The 22,464-nt window shown below is 41.3% G+C and overlaps 1 long non-coding RNA gene across 21 annotated transcripts in view; it reads right to left on the bottom strand.

The window, feature by feature from the left end:
* LOC120553974 overlaps window positions 1-22,464 on the bottom strand; it is a 106,636-nt gene that overhangs the window by 77,876 nt on the left and 6,296 nt on the right. For 13 of the 21 annotated variants that reach the window (XR_005638271.1, XR_005638265.1, XR_005638274.1 and 10 more), the window contains exon 1: window positions 19,348-19,811. The exons of 3 other annotated variants lie outside the window; for them this stretch is intronic. This is a non-coding gene — a long non-coding RNA (uncharacterized LOC120553974). 5 more of the 21 variants (XR_005638260.1, XR_005638285.1, XR_005638261.1 and 2 more) reach the window with 4 other exon arrangements.

The following is a 22,464-nucleotide window of genomic DNA, read 5'->3' as shown; positions in this document are numbered from 1 at the left end:
CAGTATGTTTTATTTATGTGTTCCTTTACTGCTCTCTGCCAGACTGACTGACTGCTTGCTTGGCTGAATCATGAACTTACTGACAGAACAGATGAAACACTGACTGACTGGTTGGATGACCTGATAGCTGGCTGGCTGACTGACTGACTGACTGACTGACTGACTGACTGACTGACTGACTGACTGTCTGTCTGACTGTCTGACTGATGTGTGATGCATGATAGCAAGTTGGTGTAAGAACACCGGTCTGCCAGTTTGTTTGCTTCTGAGGCTCTCTGTCAATCATATACTGTAGACACTGGAGGTTAACAAACAACTCTTTCTTTATCGAGTTCTGCATCTGTCCTTTCAGGATATTATATTTTCATCATGCACCTTTGTTATGACCCTGACACATATTCTGGACTTCCCTGTGCCAGAAACGTGGTTCTGGGAATGTGTGTCTGTTATCATGGGTTCTGTTAGAATTGTACTAGTGTAGTTGCCCTCACTAGCTTGGTAAGCCCTTCCAGACAATGTGTCAGGACTCATTTGATTCTGCCAAGGCTCTTCTTCTCAGCATTGTCAGATTTATGTTGGTTCGGCCTCAACCGCGGCCCTTTGGGGAAAGAAATGTTTGATTTTAGGTGTGTGGGGGATGTTATGACCCTGAGTCATAATGTTTTATTATTTGAATGTTTGCTGTTTCCCTCCCTGCCAGAGAGTGGTGCTGTTCACCCTGATATCTGTGTTGTGGTGGTGGACCGGTAGACTAACTCCGGATTTCCACTGAATGCAGAACGTCTGCGGACCGGCTCCGCTGCGTGTCCATGCTCCGCCGTCCGTCAATACCCACCAGGTCCAGATTTGTTGCAGTACGGCTGCGGCCGTGACTGACAGCTGTAGTCACGAATTCACGTAGAATAGAACCACAAAACCAACAACTGTTTGTTTCCATCCAGAGGAGTAGAGGGGAAACAGCTCTGTGCTGGGTTTTCAAGGTGTAGTGCAGGGTAATATGATCCGCCGTGAGCACAGTGTATATTATTTTGAAAATGAACCGAATATTTTATTTTGTTTCTGTGCTCGACTTTCTGTCCCGCACTATCTGCCGTGTGCTGAAGTGCTACAGAGCTCTCCGGCGTCCGGCCAAAATAGAAGCTCTGCGTATCTGCTCCGGAGGGCTGCGGATCGCTGGAGTCGGAACGCAGCCGTTCTGCAGTCAGTGGAAATACACACATTGATTTTAATGGAAACCTAATGACTCTGCCGCCGTTCCGGAGCGGATCCGCAGCAGTTCCGCAGCCGGTGGAAATTGGGGGTAATGGCGCCTACTTTAAAATGGCTCCTACCGATGCCACCTTGACTCCCTCTTTTTCCTGATTCTAACCAGACCGTAGCCTGATGTGAACCTCTTAAAAAGTGTAACTACACATCGCGGAGACACAGACCGCTACAACTGTGACTGGTCCGCTTGGCAGTGGCTTGGTAGCGTTGCATTTTCCCCCCCCCCCCGACTCATTTCCTGGTTCTCCTTCTCCATAAACAACATGAAATCAAGGAAAGGGTTAACTTTTCCTGCTACAGATTTCCAACTGTGTTCAGAAAGCACAGGGGAGACACTGTTTTTTGGAGTCGGTACTCGCTCCGAAGCTTATCACCGTTACTTTCTCACTCGCTCTACCACATTCTCCATGCACATACACATGCCTGCCCTGCTATTCTCTAGAAGAGATTGACGCACACACCAACGAACAAGTATAAACTTCAGGCCACTTCCATAGGCTACGGTGAAAGCTCAGTGTGGAGCCTCTGCAGAAGCATAAATCCCGCTTTAGGCAGTGTCCTCATATAGGATCCTACTGACCTGATGGTAGAAGCTCCTTCTGAGCCTCTCAGTGCTGGCCTGGTGTATCCAGTACCTTCTTCCTGGCCTCAACAGGGAGAAAAGGCTGTTACCCGGATGGTTTGGAATAAAAAATTTGCATATATCACGGTCACGTTTCATCTTTGTTTACACATATTCTTCTTGTTGTTCTTTGACTTGACTTTGTGCATGTCTTGTGTTTGATTGTGTTGTGTTTTTCTCGTTTGACTTTGTCGATCACCTCTGTTGTTTGACTTTGCACATCAGTTCAGTTAAATCATTTGCATTCATACATAACTTTACGCCAACTGAAAGAACAGGCGTTAAACAGTAGTGAGGACATCAGACAGATGCAAAGACAGTATGCTATAAACACAAAAACTAACATTATTTTGGCACAAACAGAACTTCATACAAATCTACAATAAAGTAACTACTACACCTTTTGTCCCAAATATGGAAAGGATGACTGTCTCTCATATACAGTACTAGTGTCAAAACATTTGACTTTATCTTACTATCTTGCAAATGAATTATTTTCAGTATGCCTACAGATTCACACCTTCATTAATTTTGCATTGCAGAAAGCAAGCCACGTCTTTCAAAGCCTGATTCTTGCACTTGGACCATTAAAATTCAGCCCAGCTCTACGCTGCTCATCAACAACAGGCACGCTATTGTCTTGTAGCAAGGTGACTAAAGCACTGCAATAATTAGCATAAGAGAAACCACTGAAGTGGCCATCGAGTGCGATTCCACTCAGTGTTGACCTGCTAGCTGTGCCAAACAAGCAAACTATAAAATAAAAACACAGTTGAAGCATGTCTTTATCCACCCTGTGTGTATTGTCAATCTTGAAAACCTAACCTTTATATTTTAGCTTAGCGGTTATGTTTTCATATTGTCAAATAAATAGGAGGTTTCTGCATTATAACTTTTTATATTAAATTTCCTTTAGTTTTTACCAAACGAGTGGAGCTAATGTAGCTGGCAAAAGTCTCTTCTTCTTCATCGTCAAATTTGCTGCATTAAAATGAGATCTATGATCAAAGCCAGGATTTACAATCATTTGTGATTGGTTAACATGCCAAATGCATACAACATAACATCCTACATACAAATGCGTGCCTACTAACAAATTCAACTTTATTGAATTCACACTTAAGCCCTGGATAAAATATTGCAGAAGTGTTATTAGGCCACACAAAAAACAATAGCATGTCAGATTTTTACATGAGTGAAATCTAAAATTCAGAAAAAAAATTCCTCAACATGACAAAATCATTTACTTTGGAGATTTAGCTCTTAAGATTATACCCAAAAGTTACTTGCTTTAACATAAGTGGTAGCGATCCCTCTAATATGAAGGTCTGACCAACTCGTGCTATTGTTAGGTAATGCCTATGTGGTGGAAAAACATCATCTTTATGAAATCTTTCTGCAACACAAATCTGCATGTCAGAGCGGGTGCAGATGTCGGTCAACACCCCACACACACACACACACACACACACACACACGCACACACACACACACACACACACACACACACACACTGCTTCCAACCTCTCCAAAAACCTCTTGTTCCATTCTACAATTATGTACAAAGTCCAGGTGCAGCCCCAGCCTCCAGGACCTAAGCTCCAGGCGAGCCTCTCACATCACAGCATGGCTGCCCCACATTTCTTTCACTTATCTGGGGTAGCTGAGCACAGATGGCCCCCTGAGAGAAGTGCAGATACCGGGTTGGCAGGGAGGCTTTGGGGAGGTCTGCTGGCCGCCAAAATAATTACCTATCACACGGGGGTGATAGTTTGTGGCGAGAAGCAGCATGAAAAAAAGTAGTCTTCTTATTCCCCCTCTCTAGCTCTATTTTAATTTACTGCACTCTTGTTCACCTATCTTCCCTCATTGCACTTCCTCTTGCTGTGCTGGTCTCTCACATTTCTCCACAATTTATTACCAGATGTCAATCATCTGTCTGGCTAGGCAGGCTTACACACGAAACACTTTAGCAACTACAGGCTAAAAGTATGATGAACTAGACACAAAATAAGACACAGAATGGATAACTGCTTCTAGACTTGTGTGTATTATGAAACAAACTTCACACTTCCACTTCTATCTTTGGAACAGAGTTAGACTTTATTTTATATAATTGTATAATATAATTGTTTGATACTGGTTGTCAATGAGCCTGACTGATACATGCATGCACAACCTCACTATCAGAAGTATGGGAAGTATGATATTAAAGAGATGACAAAAACAAGTTAACTTCCAAAACAAAAAATATGATGAAATGCAACTTCTGGTTTAAATAATGAAAATGGGAAAGACAGACATTGGACAAATTAACTTAGTAGCGTAGCCTTTGGCTGCTTGGCCTGTTGCTCTAAAGCAGCATCTGAAATGCAAGATGCGGTTAGCTGACGGTTCCTCTTGAATTCGGATTAAAAAAATGGTTTATTAAAAAGCAATTCAATTAAAGATATTAATGACTTGCACAAATATAAGCTTTAATACTGTGCAGTCCAAAACTCTTAATATCAAACTGCAAAATCCTACAATTCAAAAATCAAGACATTTTCTTCGGACAAAATATCCCAAATGCAAAGCAAAGTCCTGCTGACGGATGGACTGGAGGATGAAGGGATGAAGCAGTGGCAGAGGATAATGGCAAAGAACATTCATTTCAGCTTGCATGCACCTCTCACGCTCTATCATGACAAAATAAACACTACCTGTGGTGCTTGGCCCCCTGCCAGCATTCGAGGAGAAACAGCCAGCAAAAAAAGAATAAATAAATCTATCTCTCTTCATCAGCCCATGTCACTCTGCTCCTCAGGGCCGTCACATCTATCAGTAAAGTTTCACTCAGCACAAACACTTTTAATAAACATCACACAGCTCACCTCACCTCAGATGAAAATAGTGTATTTACTACAGAACCGAGCAGGTATTAGGGCCTTCAATGGAAGAGTTGCATTTGGGAAGCCCTTAAAATGAAGTAAATTCTAATCAAACACCATATACAGTAAGTACCCAACGTTCATTATATTGTTGTTCTTGCCATACATATGTATACTTTATATTCAGGGTTAGGGTTAGGCGGTTTTTATGTCTCAAACTGGACCCCGACAACTTGGCGTGGGAATGTATTAATCAAGGCATGTGGTGTGATTTAAAGTTGATTTAAAGTTGATTTAAGTTAAGACTTTTGACTGAGGGGAATATGTTAGTGTTAGAAGGATAAGGTTAGAGGTAGGGGGTTAGGGTATTTTTACTAGGGTTGAGGAGGCTAACACTAGTTGCTAACTAGCTTAACGTTTTTTTAATTTTTTAATTTATTCAGAATACAGATATACAAACAAGGCATTTTTACAAATCCACTGCAAAAATAGAGCTTTTGCCTCGGGTCGAGCACATAAACAAAACCTAGGAGCTTATACATAATAAATATACGTAAAATAGCTAACTAGCTTAACTGTTCTCCTCACTCGTAGTGACAAACCCACCAATATTTATTACCCAGTATGCAGTTCCCTGATGGAGCTTTTTACCGTCTTTTAGCTTTTTTTTTTTTTTTTTTAAAAGGCCCACAACTTTACTTGTACTCAGAAGGTAAAGCGGCCGTCCATTAATTAAAAGGTCGGTGGTTTGATCCCTGGCCTCTGCACTCTACACGTTGAAGATACTGAACCACAAATTGCTCAAGCACAGCCATCTGTGTGTGCGTTTGAGTTGCGTGTGAATGGTTATCGCCCTGTAGCCTTTGCCACCAGTGAATGAGTGTGTGTGTGTGTGTGAATGCTGGCTTGTGTTGTAAAGCCCGTTGAGTGTTAGCTAAGACTAGAAAAGTGCTATGTAAATGTAGTCCCTTTACCACGGTTTGCTAACATGGTCACTGTGACAAGTTTGTGCTGCGGTTATATGCAGTATTTTGTATGTTTATATTTTGCAAAATTTCCTGTGTAACTGTATGTTGTCTCGCATGTTTATGCCTCGTCTTACCCAGGTCGTTGTTGCAAATGAGAATTTGTTCTCAGTCAGCATACCTGGTTAAATAAAGGTTAAATAAATAAATGCAGATGTGTTGTTTACAGCTTATTGCACTGCTCCAAAGTGGCCAAGTAATGGGCATTAATAATTTTCAGGATGCTTTTATTTTATTTTTTAGATAACTTTTGGGGCATTTTAGGCCTTTATTTGAGAGGACAGCGGAAGTCATGAAAGGGATGAGAGAGGGAGATTGAAATGCAGCAAAGGGCCACAGGTCGGTATAGAACCCGCAGCCGCTGCAGCAAAGACTGCGCCTATGTACATGGGACGCACACTTAACCAGGTGAGCTACCCAGGCACCCCAGGATGTTTTTTTTTTTTAATTCATATAAAAACTTTAAAATATCCCAAAACTGCGGTTTTCAAAAACAAATATACAAACGTAGCTCCAACCACATACAGGTGGCAGGGTAGCGGTCCGGACCTCATGGGATCTAGCCTTGGGCCTCCCCAGCTTACTTCTCTTTCCACCCAGAGCCAAATGTGACCGCCTTGTAATTGCTTCCATACTCCCCCTGCAATGTACAAGTGTAAATGTGTTAAAATGGCAGCTAGCGGGCTCCTCCGCTAGAGAACACAGGCTCCTACTGTAAACAGGATTTTTCTTTGAACCCAATGCACCCACCGTGTGTCACACACATACTTTGAGAGGCTTGATGGATTTTACCCAGATCATAACTCCCTTTACTAGGAAATAAACAAATCTGATTAAATTATGATGCAAGGCCCCTATAAATTTCCCAAGACACTTTGGTCTTGTCTTTTTTTATCAGTCTGAGGGCATGTTGCTGCTCTCTCTGAGGCCCTCAACAACATTAGTTTGGCTAGAAATAGCCGTCTCCTATTTCCCAGAATTACCGCCCTGGGTGGATGTTGAAAGCAGTTTGAAAAATAGCACCTCTCATTTCTTTGTCTTTCCTGAAACAGGACACCGAAAGGGGAAATGTGGCATAGTTAAGTGGAGTAACTGCTTGTGAAATGTGTACACCTCAGTTAGGGCTTGAAACATTCGCTGCTAATAAAAAAGTAGTGACATTTTGTTATCATTGGACACCTTCGATTTCCTGTGCACCCTTATTCATTCCATTTAAAACCTTCATCCCTTCACCACTCTACATTTCAGATACCCAAGGTGTTGTATTGAGTGAATGTGTGTGGTGTAAACATCTTTTAGAAATGTGACAAATCCAGCTCATGCTTGTAGGCCCCACGGACACAAATAAATGCTTTTGAGGGAGGATGACAAAGGGTTCTCTGAAAAGTAAATGTTCCCACTGCTACTCAAGGTTCAAGGTTACACACACAAAATGGAGTCCATTCATAGTCTATCTTGAAAATTAGCCGGTTGGCTAACACTGCACTCTAAAAAATAAATCCGTAAAATAACAGAAAAAGTTCTGGCAGCTCATGTCTCGGACTTTGTCCCGTAAATTAAAAAAAACAGAAAGTATGTGTGTAGCTACAGTTAAAATACAGAATATTTTGTTAGGCCTATATCAAATTCTTTCATACAAAGCAGTTATTAAACTTCTGAAAACGTTAAAAAAAAAGCAGAAAAAAAAGCAACAAATATGTTGTGGAGAGTGTCACAACGTGGACTTCTTTAATCTCCCAAAACCCTCCTTGGCCGACAAAAGTTGTCGGGGCACAAATTATGCAATTCAAAATGTAAATTGTTGACTGTTAATCACGTTCTATGGACAATTTCTGTTAAAATATAGAAACATACAACTGTTAATACACAGATATTTCTTAGAGTGTAGCACATTTACAGACATGTTGATTAATGTGTGTTGTCCATATAAATGAAATAAAATGTACCACTTCCAACAAAGTAATTCCCAAAATGACCTTTAAGTTATCCATTCAGTATCTGATTACTCCTGCTAATGACTTGGTTTGATATTTCACATGTAATTTGTCTTTTACAGACATGCAAGAACATTCTCAATATCACATATTCATGATACCCTCATGATGATTTGTATTTCGGGGATTCCAGCTTTTCATAAAATGCCATCAACAGGTGAAAATGTGTCCAATACTTTGATTTATGGCCAAATTCCTAATAAAAAAACAATTAATGACTTCATCCTCAGCTGTACTTTGACTGTGAATCGTAGTCTTGCCTAACCCTAACCATGATCCTTCACTAACCTTAACCAAATTGTATTTGCCATAACTACAATCTATCCTTAGCCTGAATCATAACGTAGTTGCCATGTCTAGATATTGTAGGAAATGAGATTAAAAGAAATTTAGTAATTGAACATAATCTAGGGTTTTGCGGAATCGTCTAATATCAATGTACAGTCTAGCAAAAGGGTTGTTTTCAGCTGACTGCTTTAGTTTCCTTTTTGATAGTCTTAAATCAGTCTCAGAAGCTTTTTTTCACCACTCCACTGAAGATCATTCTGGCATAAACATTAAATAATCGGACAATTATTAAGTTTTGGGTATTATAAGTTCTAAATCAAAGACACTGATATTGGTGCAAAATATCAAGCACTGCAGCTTCAAATCCATAAATCTTTGTGGTATTCTTAAACATGCCAATCAAACCTAAATGACAAGCTAGAGATGGCAGAGATCCCTTCAGCCCTGGCTCAGCCTCAGGTTTACCGAGCCAACATCCTCTTACGCCCTGGCCAAACAGAGAGCCGTGACGTGCACCCTGCACCGAGACCAGTCCAGTCTAGCACAGTCCAGCCCAAGGCCAGACGCACTGGGGAATTTCATCTGAATTCAATTTCACCTCTGGCCTCTGTCGCGGCAGCTTGAGCCGAGGCAACACAAAAGGCCAAGTTTCACATTGAACGTGAGAACCCCCTCATCTCCTGACCCCTATTACCATATGAATGGGCCAGAAAATGGAACTGGGAGCAGAGAGAGAGAGAGAGAGAGAAAAAAAAAAAAAAAAAAAAAAAAAAAAAAAAAAAAAAAAAAAAAAGGGGAGACAAAAAAAAAACAGGAGTGAGTGAGTCCAGGCAAAATGGCTCATTTTCAGAGCGCTCGTTTTACCTTTCCGGCTCGCTGAGAGTAGGAATTTGTCTCTTCTCTTCATGCCGCTCTAGGACAGACATACACGTACAGATGCCACCTAAAGAGGATACTACAGCTGTTCAATGTCTGGTAGCTATAAAACCAGGGAAGTCTCACTTACCCTTAGGCTGAGCATTCAGAGCATCCTCTGCCATACTTTATAACACAAACAGTTTTGGACCCAATCAAAGGGAAACTACAGGGAAAACTCCAACAGCTCATTCCAAGCATTAAACGGCCCCTCACACATTTTATACAAGACAAAAATATACAGTAAGTCTGAATATTTGTAAAATGGGGTATTTTAAAAGGCTGAAAAATTTTTTTTTTTCAGAATTAGCTTCTACTCTGAGCAATGAAAACCTACATAATGCAATATTTTCTTTTAGCGTTTCAAACAGTTGCTTTTTTTTTTTACATAGATGGGGCTCAGTTGGAAAAAGGTGATGGCACGCACTGTACAATAATACATTTAAATCAGAATATGATGAAAGTTGTGGGCTTGTTTGGTCACAGTCAAACAAATCTCATCGACCCACACCCACACAGTCCTGGGTTTTAACCCCTTAATAAATATGATGATTTTACTTTGACTGTTGATTATTAAGTCATGGCTATTTAATGTTATAGAAAAATTCTAACATACCCATCCTCAATAGTTTTTAGGAGCTTCAAAAGTTAACATTAAATAGCAGTTGTGCAAAGTTATTCTGCTGCCAATATTTGCAAAAATAAAAAAAAATGATTTTCACACAGAATGGTCAAATGAAAAATTGTGTGTTGTTCTCCTCTAACTCTAAAATGGGGGAGAGAGCAGGAGAGGATAGGTGAAAGTAAAAGGTAGGGTGGGAGTAGTACAGGTGTAAAGATGCATTAAGGTTTGGGTGGTGGTGGGGGTTAGGGCAGAGAAGCAGTAAGAAGAGACAGCCAGTGTGTCGGTTAGGGTTAGATCTGCAGACACACCTAAGAATAACTGAGCACGCTCTCTAACCTCACTAGTGCTCAATGTTGGCAGCATGAGGGGGGCACACGGTCACAGAAAGATTAGAAATAGGACAAGGTAATGAAGTTATAAATGGATTAGGCCATACATAAAATGCAAATATACTATACTTAATTCCAATTTCTATTCATGCTTTATTTTTAAATGTGTTTTTAATGTATAGCACTTGGGGTTTCCTTGTAATAAAAAGGTACAAACAAATAAAATTGACGTTGACATAAACTGAAGTGAAATGAACAGTTTGTTGTCCCTACCAAGGGTTTTAACCATGAATTACGGGTTTTAAAGGGCAATGCCAATGTCTTTTTTAAATTACAACTACAACAAAATTGGGGAAGATATTAAGTAATCTTTAATTTGACCATGCCAGAAAAAAATTGAACTAATAAAAATAATAATGATTTTCAATAAAAGCCCAAGCTCTTAGTCTCATGTTGAAACCATTATAGAAAAAACTGTTCTTTGTCCTTCAGTGCGAGGCCACAAGTGAAATGTAACAGCTAGAGAAGGACACTTGATCTATAACTGAGAAAAAAGATAAGCGACAGAAACCGTCGGGAACAGCACCATTTACAATGTGAACACACTATGTTCTTTTCATAAAGCTACAGAGATGTCGATGGAGTAAAACCACTTTAAGTTTTTAAAAAAAATCACCTTTCCACTTCTCAACTGAAGGCTGAAATAAATGTTCCTTCATTTAAAGTGAGCATTATAAAACTGATGAGGCAACATATTTTCTTTTCAGCTCACAGACATCCCTCACAAACCACAAATTTGAAAAAAAGACCAATTTTTCGTAACTAGCCAAGAAAAAATTACGTTTTTGTGAAATAATTACGAATTGTTGCCACACTTATGAAGTTACGTTTTTTGGGGTAAAGGTCAGCATAATTTCAAGTAAGTAGCACTGTGTAAGCGAAGTTAGCAAAGTTACAGTATAAAGAAGGAAATAATGCATGGAATTATATTTTTATGAAAATGTGAATGAAATCTGGTAGTTTTGCCTCATGCTGGTGACCGCCTATAGGTCACACAGGAACCAGAGGGAGATTTGAAATAATAGATATGAAAAGTTACGTGAACATATAGATTTGAATATATTCAGCAGTCGACATCGAAGGTAACTTCTCCTGCTGTTTAATTCCGTATGAGTCATTTGGGCAGCACGGTGACTGATAAGAGGCAGAGCGAGCGGCCAGACAGAGCCCTGCCTCTCCCCTACTCCTCCTCCTGCATCACAGCCCGTGGTCATTATCACCCTCCAGACTGCTTTTATCATCTCTATAAATCTCTGCTGGCTCAGACACGGCGTAATGAGGAGACCTGCGAGACTGTCAACCTGTGACTCTCACCCCCGCCGAGGCGAGAACGGAGGGGTATGAAAAACGGTGGAGCGAGGCTGGGGAGAGAGAGACCGAGATGAAGAGAGTTACAAAGAGAGAGGGCAGGAGTCGGTTAGACGCACACCCACCGCCACCACCACGCACGCACACACCCACCCACACACCCACCCACACACCCACACCCCCACCCACACACACACACACACACACACACACACACACACACACACACACACACACACACACACACACACACACACACACACACACACACACACACACACACACACACACAGCTTCAGTGTGAGCTGGGAGCACTGGGAGCTATATTCTACTTAGAGGCCTTGAGTGTGGAAACGTAAGAGCCACGGCGGTCAGTTTGAGAATAACCATCTTTCAAATAAAAGCTTTCAGCACTTCAAGAAACAATCTCTGACATTTTCAAATAGCTGTCCGTTTTATTTCTCTTCTCTATCACTGATGTAACCTGAGTCAACCCGTAGACATTTCATGAACAGTATTTACATTTGCTGCTCAGAGGCTTTCCCTGGCATGAAATCCACTTGTGTAAAAGGAAACGACGGATTCTACATTTCTGCTTTTGTTTACAAGAAACAGAACAAGAACTGAGTATTTTGAATGAGCAGTAACAACCCCCATAACAGAACAAAGATTGGAGCGTCGCCTAGAAAATAAAAAGGAGAAAGTACTGGACACACACTGGGATTGACAGATGAGTGTGGTATGATGAGATATCACAACTACTTTGTTCAGTGCCACATTCGTGTCAGGAGGGTATGTTTTTTGATACATCACTAGTTAAATCACTTATAAAAGCAAATGATAAATTTGTAAACACGTAGCTGTACATCAGGTTTTGGCTGTTAAATACAATGCTGTTAATCTTCTCTAAAAAGTATTTTATGGGGTAACAAGATGATTTAACCGTAAAAGCTTTTTATGATGTCATTTCATAAAAACTACACTGAAATTCGTGGGGCTAAATATTTTACATGGGACAGTGGCAAAGCAAAGTAATTTGAGGGTTCAAATTACACATTTGCAGAGACAATTTATAAAATGTAATGGTCTGCATCACTTCATTCAGAGAACAAATGCAGCACTCAGCCAATGACCTTCTGCACCCCCACAACATGTGCCTGTATTAAAACTGTATAACTTATTATAAAATAACTTGTTACTTTTCAGAACACCATAATCCCCGATCACATTTGTCTCTATTGCTCACATTAACAATCCTTCAGCAGCGATAATTTACAGCATCCTCTTAACTGTTTTATATAGACTACAGGTGATGTTATGACTATACAATGCACATTACTGAGTCATCAATGAGTATGATGATGCAATTTTTAAACAGCCCAGGGCGTGACTCTAGTTACATACATACATACATACATACATACATACATACATACAGCAGCTAACGTTAGCATATCGTTAGCTAGTCACGTTAGCCTGGCTTAAACGCGGTTAAAATGCTGACAGCTAAACGGTGTAAAGTGTGACTGTATTTCACTGGAAAGGATTCCAACACCGGGATGTAACGTTACAACAGTCTGCAGCTGAAGACACAGAGGAGACCAGCTGCACTTTGAGACAGTATGGACGCAGCCGGAGAAACAACAGAGACGGGACTCACTGGTGCATTTGATGTTGTTGTAAAATACCCTTTTGCCATATAGTGTTTCTCCTTTTTGTTGTTTAACAGCAAATGACTGGTGAAAAAAGTTGTAATAAAGTTGTTATTGCATTTGAAATACATCATTACAATATGACCATATGGCCTGAGCCAGTGATTTTCAACCACTGTGCCGCAGCATTTTGACTGATGAGAGGTGCGATGACGCAAAGCTGCTTGCATCTGATGAGTGGTGTGCAAGGCTGGCATACATGGCAGATATATTTCAGCATCTGAATGAACTGAACACACGAATGCAAGGCCGAAATGAAAACCTGCTCACAAGCACAGATTAAAATAAATAGATTCCGTTCAAAAGGTGCACCTCTGGCAACAACATCTGGAAAATGCCAAGCTTTACATGTTCCCACTCACCCAGAAATGGCAAGGAGACTCAACACTGCTACACTGTGTGAGATAATACATAAACATTTGAAAACTCTTGAGGAGAAGTTGTCATTTTATTTCCCCTCAACCTCCACTGAATGCCTTGACTGGATTAGGGACCCATATAGCTCAGCAGCAGTTTTTGGAAAGGACCTGACTTTGCAGGAGCAGGAAGGACCAACTGAACTGAGACAAGACTGTGGTTTAAAGCAAAGCTTTGCTGTTCTACCTTTGGACAGTTTTTGGTTGACTGCTGCCAAGGAGTTCCCCATTCTGGCAAAACAGAGCTATTTCAGCATTGCTCCCATTTTCCACAACATATCTTTGCGAGCTGAGCTTCTCAAGCATGACTGCTATAAAAACTAAAAAAAGAAGAGCGACTGAGAGCGGTTGAGGAAGAGTGTTGTGTGAGCCTTTCTTCAGTTCCTGCCAGGATATCAGCTTTGTGTTGATCTAAACAGGCCCAGGTTTCACACTAAGTGAGTAGAAACAAATTGAGAGACTACATTTTCATTATATATACTGTATTAGGCTACAATGTGTCATTTTGTAACATTTTTGTTTGGTGGTGTGCCGCGGGATTTTTTTTAATGTAAAAAATGTGCCGTGGCTCTAAAAAAAAGTTGAAAAACACTAGCCTAAGCAATAAACAAGCCGTTCTTTAATCTTTGATTAGTTTTTTATTTTTTCTTATTTAATTAAGATAAAAATACTATTTCAGTTGCACTTTTGATAAGAGGACACATCTGCTGTTTTGCACAGTTTATATAAATAAAGAAATATTTTTTCAGTCATTTCATTATCTTAAAAAAAAAAATCGCGAGAAAATCTTATCGTGAACTTAAAACCGTGAATCGTACTGAATCGTGAGTTGAGTCTATCGTTACATCCCTTGTGATTGTTATCTATGCCGACCCCCCACCCCACCCCCTCAACAAACTGCCTCATCTGTCAAAATCCCTGGAAATTTTGTACTAAAACTGTCCTTGTATACCGTGAACAGGTCTTTTTTTCTAGGAACTGCACGTCCACAGCAGATGGCTGGTACAACTGCTGAAGGGAACAGTAACAAACAGCTCCAGAGAGATAGACCAGCGCTGACCTCAGTGACAGAGTCTTTGTCTTTGTGTGTGTGTGTGTGTGTGTGTGTGTGTGTGTGTGTGTGTGTGTGTGTGTGTGTGTGTGTGTGTGTGTGTGTGTGTGTGTGTGTGTGTGTAAGAGAGTGACAGAGAGAGGGAGAGATAGAAGTAGTGTGTAAACCAGCTAACCTCTTCTACCTCTCCACTCTGAGTGTCTTTTCTGATGTCAGACAGAAGAACCCTGCGTCGCTGCTGACGCCCATGCAGCCGGTAAACCAAACACACTCTCTGACAGCTGATGCGTAGTATGGACTTTGACCCCAGGCTGAACCTCACAACAACAGCGTCAGCTTGGCGCTTCCTCCGGTCCGGTCTGATGCCCTCCCACACTGTCAGGAGCCGTCTCCAAACCGCCCACACTCGCTTATGTAAGGGGATAATCCTGTGCAGTCATTAAAATGATGCACGACACTGGAGGTATAGAGGCACATAACTATTTCATGCCTATGGCGAAATCAGTGCATTAATGTTCGATAATCCTAACACCTCACAACAGATTATATCTCCATACTGCACGTGACTTCTACATTAACCCACTGCAAGCTAGGCTGTCTCGAAAATGCAGAAGAATTTTTGATAAACTGCAGCTCCTCTGACACTTTAACGACCCCTGCCTCTCCAGACTCCCTGGCTCGTTCTCAGACATCTCAATCACCTTCCCCTCTGGTTTAAAAAAAAAAAAAACTCATTTCACTTGAACGCTTCCTGTGTGGCTCCTCCAACAGAAACAAAAAGGCAGCCTTTCCATCATCCGGCAAACCATAAGCTTCCCTTTATCTTCCCTTCCTCATTAAACTCTGTATAACTCAGTGGAGAGGCAGAAAGAGGAGAGAGAGAAAAGTGATTTAATTCTGCTGGAAGAATAAAACACCCCTTGAGGTTGCCATGTTGAATGTGTGCCATGTTGAACAGGCTGGATCCAGAGATCACCGAGACAACGCAGCAGTGAAGAATAGTCTATAGACAGAGCTCCAGGCCAGCTGACCCACTGTAGATAATGTACCATGGATGTCGTGTCATTGTACCGAGAGGCTGGAGTCATGATGGTGACCCATCACGACCTCAGAGCGAGGCAGGCAGAGGCGGAGGAAGGAGCTCTGAAAGGAAGGTCAGAGGGAAATCGCAGCACCAGACTTGATATCTCAATTCAAAAAGCTGCACTGGCAACCTGGTCGCACTGAATGCAGCCCAATTATTTCAATAAACCAGCAATTCTGGGGAAGAGGAAGACCAGAGAAAGGGGACACAAGAAGAGAAAAATGGGTTTGACATTCAGGCAGGCGGGCTGAGGGAGGTAACAAGTTCACGGCCCCTTTCAGAAAACGTGGCCGCCTGCTGTGTGATGGATCATGGAGCCTTAGATAGGCCATCAGGGGTGGGACCCACGGAGGAACGCATGGGAACCCAGTCTCCCAGGAAGAAGGGAGTCATCCTGAGAGTTAAATAAATGAACTCCTGATGGTTCTGATACAAGCAGAAACAACAGCTTTCTGAGTTGCCCCATATGGAGCAATACAATACTGCTGCTAAGAAAAGACAAGACTGATGCTTCTGACAACCTCTATGCACACCACAAGGATTGATTCATTCAGTACATTTGCATGTATTTGTTCTTAAATATATGGGGCAGAAAAAGAAAAAATGTCAAGAATGATGCTTGCAAATGAATGCAGTTGAGTTTAAAATAAAAATAAATTGTGAAGATCTCATGCTAGTGAACCCACACTACAGCTGACAGAACAGATCCTTTATTTAAAAAGGGGAAAACCAGATTAGTGGAGGCTGAAAGGGGTACTCCAGCAACGTTCAGACATTCTGACTTTTAGTCCTTAGCATGAGTCAAGTTTTAACAAAATGCTACATTTCCCATAATTTCAGTCAACAGAATATTTCATTCAATCTTATGCCCTCATCTTTCAAACTTCATTCCATCCATTTGTAGCCCAATTTTCTGTCAAAACTTTAACTTTAAAAATTTTAATCTTTGAAAATAATTTTAATGGGAAAAAAAATCAAATTAACTTTGTTCAGCAGTTTGACCAAAGCTAGTAAGTGCACCTTGGGTTGGGATTTTCTTCTTTTTCAAGGCCAAGAATGAACTTACACGCTTGAATCACATTTAAATATTGTCTCCATTGACCATTTTCGATCAAGTACGTATGTAAGTAGATAAGAATTTAAAAATGTCCACTGTAGTAGTTAGTTATGTTACGTGTAGGTAATGTGTAGTGCACAATATATCAAAATTACCATTTCAGTAGAGGAACATTTATGAGTCAACTTTTTACAAACTGCCAACAAAGAACTTTGTCTTCTGTCCCAAGCTAGGCAAAAGAAATCTGCCAAAATCTGCTCCCGTTTTTTTAATCATCTGGCCTAAAAACCTAATTAGAAATTAAACATATTTTACTAAAACAATTCTAGACCTTAAATGGTCATACAATGATGACCATTCACTGGTCTTAAATCTCACCTAAATCACATAAACAAACAAAGCCTTTCCCTTCAGAGAGACCTTAAGAGTAGTAGTAGACGGTCTATAATGATGAAATGAAAGTGTTAATAGTGATACCAATAATCAATCCTTTAAATGTTTCCATGCAGGCATGGGCCGGTTATCGGTTTCAAGATATACCGCGGTTTGAAAAAGTCAAAGCTTCAAAACCAGTAACATTTTCGGTCATACCGTTCCTAAGGTATCAGCTGTTCTTTATGAGTGGTCAAGGAGAGGAACTGCAGTTTAGTAATCCGTCTCCCTGCCAGTGTGCAGAGTGTTAAAAAATAAAACACATTGTGTTCAAAGGTGGGAAAAAATAATTTTTTTACCCAGACATTTAAAAAAATAATACATTTTAAAGTTGTAATTGCAATACAGTGAAACCGTGATATTTATGCTGAAGGTCATCATGCCGTCAGAATCGTATACCGACCCATGCCAATTTCCATGTACAGATTTTGTGAGCACTAGCATGTACGAAACTGAGATATTGAGGGAAACACCCATTGTAACCATTACAGGCATGAGAAGTGAGCAGAGAGGGTCAGCTACAGAATGTCTGGTATGCTGGAGATGACGTTAACAGCCACTACTACTGTAAACATATGAAAGTACTGCTTATTACTGAGAAGGAGAGTAATAATGACAAAACATGAATCACTTCTATCAACACAAATTCAACAATAACTCTGAGGAATGACGGAAAAACTATTCACATGGAGTATTACTAGTCAGCCACTATACTGTTTGAAAATAGTTAGTGGTCACAGCGTAAATTGTACATTAAAGTATGTATAAAGTAAACTGAATTAAGGTTATAATTAATTGTCTTTTTTCATCATTAGTTCCAGCACCTCAAATGCGATGAGTTGATGCTTTTCTTTGTCTTATCTGACAAAGATGTGGTTTTTGAGTTGTTGGGCTCTACTGAATGTCATATTGGGCTCTGGGAAATTCTAATTGGGACATTTAAAAAAATAAAACAATTAATTCATTAATTGAGAAAATAATCAGGAGGAGCATTTTATCAAAAATGAAAATATACACTAGGTTAAATAATAAAGCCATGACACAAAAAAAATGTGATTACTGCCGGAATGTAATAATACTAATACTCATAATTATAACTGTAAATATAAAAGTCACTCTCCTCTCACCTAGAGTGCCATAGTAGCGCCCCGCTTCACCAGCCTAGGAATAATAAACCTGTCAACAACAGTCTCCTGGGAGGCCACTGCTGACACTTTGTTGTCAGTGGTAAGGCATGCTGGGATAGCTAATGGGACAGGCCCTCAGGGGTGCCTCGGACAGAGGACAGCCCCAGACAGGTGAGCTGTCTGACAGCTCCCATATGAAATAAATAGTCATCAATAATAACCTCTCAGCCTTTGTTGACTTAAAAATCACAAATCACTGATCTCTGCTGTAAAAAAAAACACTGACTTCATGTTATTAATGAATAATCCACTCTGATTACATCCAGTAATATTGTTTGATTGGGGGGGGATTTAAGGTAAGGCCAAGACACCATCAATTACAGGGAATAAATGTAATAAGGAGACATTGTTAATTAACTCTGTGATACAGGAGATATGTGGGTTATCAGTAAAATGCATGTATGACACTAAATCAGGGGACATCCTCAATGTTGAAGTTAAAAATGGAAATTTTAAAAAGTAGACACTGAGCAGCTATACCTGACATGCTGACAACTGAAAATACGTCCCCCGGCTGTCATCATATCGCTAAGCAGAGCACTTAATCAATCTGCTGCCTATTTGTGAGCATGTACTGATCCCTAGAAAGAAGTTTGGTCAGAAATGCATTCAAAAGTCTCAAAACTTGAAGTTGTTCTTACTGCAACTGTGATCACGTCTTTGTACCTCCGCCGCAATGCCCCCCACGTGAGTGGGAGTGTGCACCCAGCCTACGGTGCGTCTCCGTGATTTCTCCCTTATCGTAACCACGTGGCCGCATTCAGCGAGTTTGTCCTCCTTCAACACGTGTATGCATGTGAACATCTGAGCTGATCAACTACACAGTTCCCACATCTAGCGCTGAAGGGAGCAGCTGGAGTTTCAGTACTTTTACTCGGCTGTGTGTGACACTGGTTGGATGGTGCTGAGAGGAGACGGTGCGCAGTCTGTCAATCTGTCTGTCAGTCTTGTTACACAACCCCTCAACACTACACCCACTCTTTTCTAACAAGCAGATGTAAAAGCACTGTATGCACAATGTACACTCAATAGACAGGAGTTTGGAAGCAGAAAAAGCAGGTAGAGGAAAGGAGTGAGCAGTTGTTTGGTCTTTCCTGGGCACTGACCTGGACAGCATAGCAAACACAGCGCGGGTCAGCCTCTCATCTTGCTTCTCTTCTCAGATTTCACACTCCAGCTCCTTGCTGACTTCCTTTTGAAGTTGGTCCCTCCGCTATTTCTGAGGTGAAAGTCGTTGGCAGAGGAGGCAATGAGGGAGTGTGATGGGGGTGAAGTCTTTCTCGCTCTTTTTCCTCTTCTTCTTATTTTCTTTACTTCTCCCTTAGTTTGCACTAGATGAAATCTGCACCTCCTCTTGCTCTTCCAGAGCAAAAAAAATCTCTCCACACTCACTACTGGGAGAAGAGTAGGAATTAACATTGCGAGAGCGAGAGGAAGAGAGAGAGTGAGAGGCAGAGAGAGCGAGAGAGAGAGCAACAAAAGTCTGTTCAGTCACCTCGTCTCCCTCCTGTTCAAATTTAGAGGCTGGATTTCAGGCTGCAAGGCTAACTCTACTGGGCATGCCCATAACCGAGAGGCACACTTTGTAATGAACACTCACTTCCTCTCTCGTGCTTGCCTTACCCCTCCTCCCTCACAGCTCTTTCTCCCCTCCCCTCCCTCTCCTCTCCCTATAGTTTTCAGTTCAGCAGGGATCAGGAATGCTGCTCGGACCAAAGTCCACGGAGCAAGCCCCACTTTGCACAAAAAAACAATTTCACACTTTAAAATGCAACAGACTGAAAAGCAGAGTGTAGAAAAAGACAAATATTCCAATTTGAAAATATGAAAAACATTCTCTGCTGTCCAAATTAACTATATTGTTGGCTTGCTGCACATTTCCAGTCCATGTAATTCAATCGCACATTAGATGTCTGTCTAGACTTCAGTGATGTAATACCTAACCCAAAACTAATGGACATGTCGCTCAAAATGGCAAGGCAATCACACACAGTGAATTTTGATAATGAAATGTCCTCATGTGAACAATTTCGTGCATCTCTTCTGCTTGAGTGAGACAAACAAAATTATCTGAACCTATATGGCATCCTATTTAAAGTCTGCCTAGGTTGGGCTCTGTTGTGACTTATTACTGGTCCCAACAATACACGTAGGGATATTGCTAAAAACTCAAGCAGATTCTTCTGACAGGTTATGTTAGGTATGTGGAATTTGTTGTTCTGAAGTGGGAGAACAGTACTGTTTTTTCTAGTCTTTGTAAAGCGATGAGTGACGCATTTCTTTAGCAAGTCAGCCTTGTGCCAGTTCTATCTCAGGCTCCCCATGCTGACCCAGATTCTCCTCGGCAAACTATCAGAACACTATGTATCAAAACCAGGCTATGGAATGGGGACAGCAAGTTCAGAGAGCGACAGACAGAGAGAGATAGAGAGATATAGAGAGAGAAAGAAAGAGAGAGAAAAAGAGAGAGAGAGAGAGAGAGAGAGAGAGAGAGAGAGAGAGAGAGAGAGAGAGAGAGAGAGAGTTCCCCCGGCATCTGTATTGTGCAACTCAGGCAAACAGCACATAATAACTGCCATCTAAAGTGACAAGGAACAAATCCAAAGAAATGCTTTGGAATAACATAATGTCTGCCAATTCAGGGCTTGATGGAAGATATTTCAACATAATCACAAATATAATTCTGTAGTATGAGCTGCTGCTGCTGCTTTGACCTGAGGCTTCGTGGATCCTCTGTTGAGGCAACAATGTAATCCGGTAGACATCTTGAGCAGAGAGTAATCCATCTGGACCATCTGAAGGGTGGAGATAGGGGCCAGGTGGAGGAGGTCCAGACGGCTGCAGGGTTCAGCCCGAGAGGTCAGAGGTCATGGGAAGCAGCGGGTCAATCTGAAGATGAGAGGTCAATGCCACGGCTGGATAAGCCAGAGCCGCATGTGTCTGGGTCGAAGGTGGTTGATAGAGTGATGGGGAGCGGAGGCGAAAGTGTAAAGAGATCAAAATTAAAAGCTACAAAGCCCAAAGCCAAACAAAAGGAAGAGAGGGGCCAGTCGACCCTGAAGGAGTCACAGGCGCGCTTCATGCACAGAAATATTGCCAGTGTTGATTTAACTGTGGGAGTGTAAACATGGAAGAAATGCCAGGTCCACAGAATTTACTACGCACGTCATAACCTCCTCCTGGCCTCCTCCTCCTCTGATCTCTCGCTAGAATTTTGTGTCTGTCGTTTGTCTTTGTAGTCTTGAAACAATGAATCCTGCAAATGGGGATAAGGGCACATACTTTCGGACAGTCTGTCTTTCATGGCGTTACCGGAGGTTGTGCACAGGAAAAAGTGATGTAAGTAGTTAGGAAGGACACTTCAAGACACTGTTAGACAGTCCCAACAGCACTTAGTTTGAAGCGTATGGAGGCCTTTATACTTTTGCATAGATACATGTCAATATCTTTGTGGCTCTACGGTACATCTGGGGAGTTATGGATAACCACAGGTCGCAGAGAATAGAAAAGGATGCTGACGCAAAGACATACTTTGCTTTATAGCCAATATTTGTACAAGTATGTACTAACATCTCCAACCGTGCACGAGGTCTTCATGGGTCCACTCGGCTTCCAAGTAACCTAGACTTGACCCAGGACCCCAGTCATGCTAGGTCCAACCTATATTCAGTCTAATCCAGTCGGGAAGGGTATTGCGTCTTGCATCTTGGTGTCAATATTATCTTAAAACCTAGTGGATTTGAGCGGACCATAACAACATGATAATTATTGAGGAGAAAATATGCATTCCAGCTCTTTTTGACCATGACTGCTCGTTAATTGGTGGCACATCCCGCTGCTGCCAGTGATGCTGTATATTTTGTAACAGGCATGATGGTATCGAGGATGGTATTTTGTTTTTGAAAATGAATTGATGCATGTTGAATTTGGGTGGGTTTTGCACACGTCCTTTTTCGAATTGGACCCTCTCGCTATCCGGACCTCTAGTTCCAGCCTTCATACAGCCATGAACAGCCATCCAGCTCTATGAGGGCTGACTAAACAACTCTTCAGTTGTTCACTCTTGGTAGCTACAAAGAATAGCCCCTGAAAACTCAACCGTTTAAGAAAATGTATTACTTGTCAAATGATTTGATTTGATGCTGCTAATGCTGATAAGACAGTAACTGTATGTAATGTCGGCTCTGCAGTCTCCAGTCAGGAACAAAACAGACAAATTAGCC

This window comes from Perca fluviatilis, chromosome 2 (genome assembly GCF_010015445.1).
Source record: "Perca fluviatilis chromosome 2, GENO_Pfluv_1.0, whole genome shotgun sequence".
NCBI lineage: Eukaryota > Metazoa > Chordata > Actinopteri > Perciformes > Percidae > Perca > Perca fluviatilis.
The sequence above is the reverse complement of the archived record's forward strand: the minus strand, read 5'-3'. Positions and strand labels throughout refer to the sequence as shown.